Source organism: Cebus imitator, unplaced genomic scaffold, assembly GCF_001604975.1.
Source record: "Cebus imitator isolate Cc_AM_T3 unplaced genomic scaffold, Cebus_imitator-1.0 Scaffold329, whole genome shotgun sequence".
Classification (NCBI taxonomy): Eukaryota; Metazoa; Chordata; class Mammalia; order Primates; family Cebidae; genus Cebus; species Cebus imitator.
Window position 1 is genome coordinate 3,363,088 of NW_016107644.1, and position 5,894 is coordinate 3,368,981.

Below are 5,894 nucleotides of genomic sequence, written 5' to 3' on the forward strand. Positions count from 1 at the left end.
TCTTGACCTCGAGCAAGTCTCAGCCTCATTTTCTTAGCCCGCACTCAAAATGGAGTCTCTCTGGTTGGAACACCTCTGACACTAGGGTGGTTCCCAGGACATCTCCCTCAGAGTGGCTCCTCCTAGGGTGGTTCCCCAGGGCAGCTCCTTGACCTTGGGTTTCCCCACAAGCTCAGGTTGCCCCTCGGGGACACGTGGCCTCAGGAGGAGCAGGACCTGGTCTCCTGATGGGGAGCACTTCCCTGGTCACTGATCCTGGAGCCAGTGGGAAGGTGGACAGGGCCCTGGAAGGGCCTCTGGGGACCGGGGTGATGGTTCAGGACTCGACTTCCACGGAGACCCAGCTGTGTGTGGCATTTATCTGGGGAAATATGAAAGCTCCACGACAGGAGGCCATGTGGGAGCAAAGTTTGAAGGGCAGGGACTCCCAGGGGTGGGAAGAGGATGGGCCTGACGCCGCCGCTGACCTCGTGGGGAGCAGGAGGGGCCAGTCTCTTGCCAGCGAGCCCCTGGATGTCACATTCCAGTGTGGTTTCTGCGCCTGTGCATGGCGGGGCTGGGGGGCGGGGGTGTGCTGCTGGCACTTCCATCTGGAGCCAGAATAGAAAGCTGCTTGGTGGCCCAGAAATCTTTGAACCTGTAATTGGAGCTATCACAGCTGGTCGGCGCTGTGAATTGGAGTTTAAAAGGAAACAATCAAAAGCACTTTCTTTTTCAACTGCAAGCTGGGAACTACCCGGGGACGTGCCTGTTCTTCCAGAGAAGAGCCTGCTTAGGGTTGTAGTGTGATGCAAATGGCGGCACCTTCCCCCTGGTTCTGGAGGCCGCTCAGGTGTGTGCCCACGTGACAGCTGCCTCAGCACAGCCCTGACCTCCCAGCCTGGAGGATGGCAGGCGTGTGCTGCCAGCTATGTTTGTTCAAAGCCAAGCTCTGCAGGCCATCCTGCCTTTTGGAGATGTGAGCTCCTTTTCTGCATTGACAGAGCCCCAATTGGAGGCAGCCTGCTGGGGTTCGGGAAGTGGCTCTGGAAGCCTGGGGCATTGCTAATTTGGGACTAACGCCCACAGTCAGGAGAGGGCCTTGAAATGAGGGGCATGGGTCTTGTCTTTCTGCACCTTGGACGAGGAATGGAAGAAGCCTCTGCGTGGGGAAGGCAGGGAGTTGAGCTGCTTCAGCAGGAACTCGTGGCCTGAGTGGAGGAATTCTGCAGCAGTTCATGAGAGCTGCTGACAAGGGGATCCACCGTGGGTCCCCTCTGTAGCCTTCACCTTCCTCACCCCTGTGGGTCTGCTCCATCGTCATCCCTTTGATAACCACCCTGAAGCCCTGTGGTTGGTCCCAGCTGGGCGGATACATGACCTGGCCGGGGAGGTGGCAGGTACCACCTGGGAGGTTCTTGTGGAACCCACTGGAAGGGAGAGGAAGCAGGAGGTTCCCAGAAAGGGGGGCACAGTCTTGGGCATCTGAGAGAGGCATCCACTGCCCACAAGAACTGTGGCAGCTGTGAGGTGGCTGCCGTGTGGCACTGAAAGCTCCTCTGCTTGAGCAGACTGAAGCTCCTAAACCTTCTCCAAGGCCCATCTGTGCACTTCCTGGTAAAATCCAGTTTTAGCAAGGACCTGCCACCCTCAATACCTGATCACCCTTTATGTAACCACCCAGTGGGTTCCCTTTGCCCGCTGCCTGCACAGAGCCGATTTATCAAGACAGAGGAATTGCAATAGAGAAAGAGTAATCATGCAGAGCTGGCTGTATGGGAGACCAGAGTTTTATTACTCAAATCAGTCTCCCTGAGCATGCGGGGAGCAGAGTTTTTAAGGATAATGTGGTGAGTGGGGGAAGCCAGTCAATTGAGAGTGCTGATTGGTTGAGTCGGAGATGAAATCTGGGAAGTTGAAGCTGTCCTCTTGTGCTGAGTCAGTTCCTGGGTGGGGGCCACAAGATCAGATGAGCCAGGTTATGGATCTGGGTGGTGCTGGGTGATCCATCAAGTGCACGGTCTGCAAAATATCTCAAGCGCTGTTCTTAGAGCAGTTTAGGGAGGGTCAGAATCTTGTAGCCTCCAGCTGCATGACTCTTACACCATAATTTCTAATCTTGTGGCTAATTTGTTAGTCTTGTAAAGGCAGACTAGTCTCCTAAGTTCTTACCAAAGTTAGTTCAGCATATGCCCAGGAAGGAACAAGGACAGCTTAAAGGTTAGAAGCAAGATGGATTTGGTTAGGTTAGATCTCCTTCACTGCCTCAGTCATAATTTTGCAAAGGCGGTTTCCATCTTACCTGGTCAGGTTCCTCACCCTCCACCACCTGCCAGGTGGTGTTGGTCACCCTGTCCTGTGCTCAGAAGAATCCTGTTAGGTGGGTTTAACCAGAATCCCCTTCACACCTGATGTTTTCCCTTAGTACAGTCACATCCCCTGCCCCCACCCTGCTCCTTGGCTATAAACTCCTGCCTACCCAGGTTGTATCTCGGGTTGAGTCCAGTCTCTCTCCCCGCTGCAGAGTCCCCTTTCAGTGGTCTCTATACTTAGGGCGATGGTCCTGAATGAAGTGTGCCTGACTGTGCTGTAACACGTGTCATTGCGTCACTTTTCCCTCTGATGTACTGCCCTTTAGCCCTCTGCCCCGGCTGGTTGAGGCCTCCTCCAGCTTCTGGCCACTGAGCTTGCTGTTTCCCCAACCCGGAATCCTGCTCCCTTGACTCCTTCAGGCCACCACTGAAGGAGCCTGGCCGCCAAGCTCTGCCTTCCATTCTTGTGCCCAGGCATGACCTTGTGAAAGGAAAATAAATCTCGGGGCTCCAAAATCATTAAGCTAAAGGGAAGAGTCAAGCTGGGAACTGCCCAGGGCAAACCTGCCTCCCATTCTATTCAAAGTCACCCCTCTGCTTACTGAGATAGATGCATAGCTGATTGCCTTCTTTGGAGAGGCTAATCAGAAACTCAAAAGAATGCAACCATGTGTCTCTTTATCTATGACCTGGAAGTCCCCTCCCTGCTTCGAGTTGTCCTGCCTTTCTGGACAGAACCAATGTTTATCTTACATACGTTGACTGATTTTTCGTGTTTCCCTACAAGGTGTAAAACGAAACTGTGCTCTGACCACCTTGGGCACATGTCGTCAGGACCTCTGAGGCTGTGTCACAGGTACGTGTCCTCAACCTTGGCAAAATAAACTTTCTAAATTAACTGAGACAGGTCTCAGATATTCGGGGTTCACATTTTGGTAACCACAGAGGGATTGTGAGTGGAGATTCCCCTGATCTTTGACAAATCTCCTATCAGTGCTTGGTATCAGCATGAGCTAACTTTATGGCTCAAACCAACAGGACAATTTGCTGAGGTCTGGGAGCACCCCCTCCAGAGAATTCCTGATCTTACAAAATTTGGTTAAGATCTAAAGTTTATATGCTGTACAACCTCCCCCCCCCCCCCCCCCCCCCCGCTTTTTTTGGAGTTTTTCTTGCTTCCAACAGAAAGGCAAGATTCCCTGCTTCCATGATGATGAGAAGCAGCGACTCCTTTAGGGAGTTTGAGCTTGCTCCCGGCAGGGAAGATGAGTTCGAGGTTTTTCCTGTTTCTAGGATGGTAGAGAGCCGTCTTCAGCCTGAAACCCATCCCTAGATAAGTAACCGAATTGGGATTTTGTCTTGGCTAATGTTTAACCATCAGCTGGTCTTAGTTTCTCCTTACTATTAGACCCCTCAGTGATCATATTGTTGGGGTTTTTGTTACTGTTGTTTGTTCTGGTCTTTCTCCCATCAGATTTGACCAACCCAACCTGACTTAGTCAAATCTGAATGAGAGTTCCAAATTATGGATAACAGAGCCTAATTTGGGTAAAATTCCTTGCAGCTGCAAAAGAGGAAAAAACGAAAAACACAACAACAAAGACAAGAAAACAAAAAAAAAAAAACACCACAAAACACCATGCCCTTGGTTTCTGTGTTTGCTTCCTGCTTTAAAGAAACAAATGTTCTTTCGTTTGCTTTTCTTTCACCCTGTACCTACTTCCCCACTTTGCCATCTGCAGTACCAAAGAATCTAGAGAAGGAGTCTAATGATTTGAACCCCTGTAAAGAATTCAGAACAGAGGCACCACTTGCGTCTTTTGGGGTGTTCCGTTGTCTTGTCAGATTCTTCTTAGGTCTAAAGCTCTGTCTTCCTGTATTGCATGACCTCATCTTTTTGGCTTTGGGGTACCAGAGATGACCTTGTACTGTGAGAGGATTTGACCTTGGCATGTGTAATTGTGAACAGCAGCTACAAAGTTAGGGGTGGCTGAGCACAGTTTACAGGAAGTAGTCATGGCTGGTTTTTTTTTTCTCCTAGGAAGCTGTTGTTTAATGATCTTAATTCTAGCTTGGAGATGTATCCTATGGGGCCTTCTCTATTGCTTTTTCTCCCAAAATTAATCTTGATTTTGCTTGTCTATGTGCGTTTCAGTGTGAAACTGAACTGTTGTTCCCATAGGTAAATGAGAGATTAAGTTTTCTCAACTCGGAAGAGAAAGGGCATTTTGCACCTCCCAGCCGAAAGGTGCCCCTGGGTGACTGGGGGCCGCATGGGAGTGTCTGGGAGATTGACCTCCATGATGTGCATTGTCCTACAGGGAAATCACCAACAAAAATTAATTTTAAAAAAGGCTCTCCAGGAAACACATATAAAGCCTGATTACCCCGTGTTTTGTGCCCTCTCAGAGGTCATAGATCTCTGAAGAGAGAAACTGAGACACGTAAGAGGGTGGAAACGACTCAGTGGTGACACACTGTGGAGTCCTGCCTGCAAGCAGCACACATTGATTTACCACAGAAAAACCCTAGGCCATAGCTCCGTTCCTCCTTTTAAGAAAAAAAGTGTGGGCTGGGTGCAGTGGCTGATGCCTGTAATCTCAGCAGTTTGGGAGACTGAGGTGGGTGGAACACTTGAGGTCAGGAGTTTGAGGCCAGCTTGGACAACATGTGAAACCCTGTCTCTACAAAAACAAAACAAAACAAAAACAAACAAAAAATGCAAACAAAAATTAGCTGGGTATGGTGATGCATGCCTGTAGTCTTAGCTGCTTAGGAGGTTGAGGCAGAAGAATCATTTGAACCTGGGAGGCAGAGGTCACACTGAGCTGAGATCGTGCCACTGCACTCCAGTCTGGGTCACAGAGTGAGACTCTGTCTCAAAAACAAAAAAAAGTGGAAAACGATCTAAGAATGAGGAGAGAACAAGGAGAACAACCCCCTTTTGAGCACTCGCCCTTTTGACACTACTTGCCAGAGTTTATGTAAAATGGAAGAAATAATGTCTTTGTGCACATTTACATTAAGGGAAAAGAGCTCTAAGTTTGCCCTGCAAACTGTTGAGTTCCTAGGTCCTCTTTTTCTCTACTTTCTTTTCTGCCCACTTTAAAGCTGCTGTTATGTATTTATTTGTTTATTTTTGGAGACAGAGTTTCACTCTGCCACGTAGGCTGAAGTGTAGTGGTGCAATCTCACCTCACTACAACCTGTGCCTCCTGGGTTCAAGTGATTCTCCTGCCTCAGCCTGCCAAGTAGCTGGGATTACAGGCACTCGCCAGCACACCTGGCTAATTTTTGTATTTTTAGTAGAGATGGGGTTTCACCATGTTGGCCAGGCTGGTCTTGAACTCCTGATCTCAGGTGATCCACCCACCTTGGCCTCCCGAAGTGCTGGGATTATAGGCATGAGCCAGTGCACCCAGCCAATTTTTCTATTAAGATAAAAACCAGGCTGGGCGCGGTGGCTCAAGCCTGTAATCCCAGCACTGTGGGAGGCCAAGGCGGGTGGATCACGAGGTCAAGAGATCGAGACCATCCTGGTCAACATGGTGAAACCCCGTCTCTACTAAAAATACAAAAAATTAGCTGGGCATGGTGGCACGT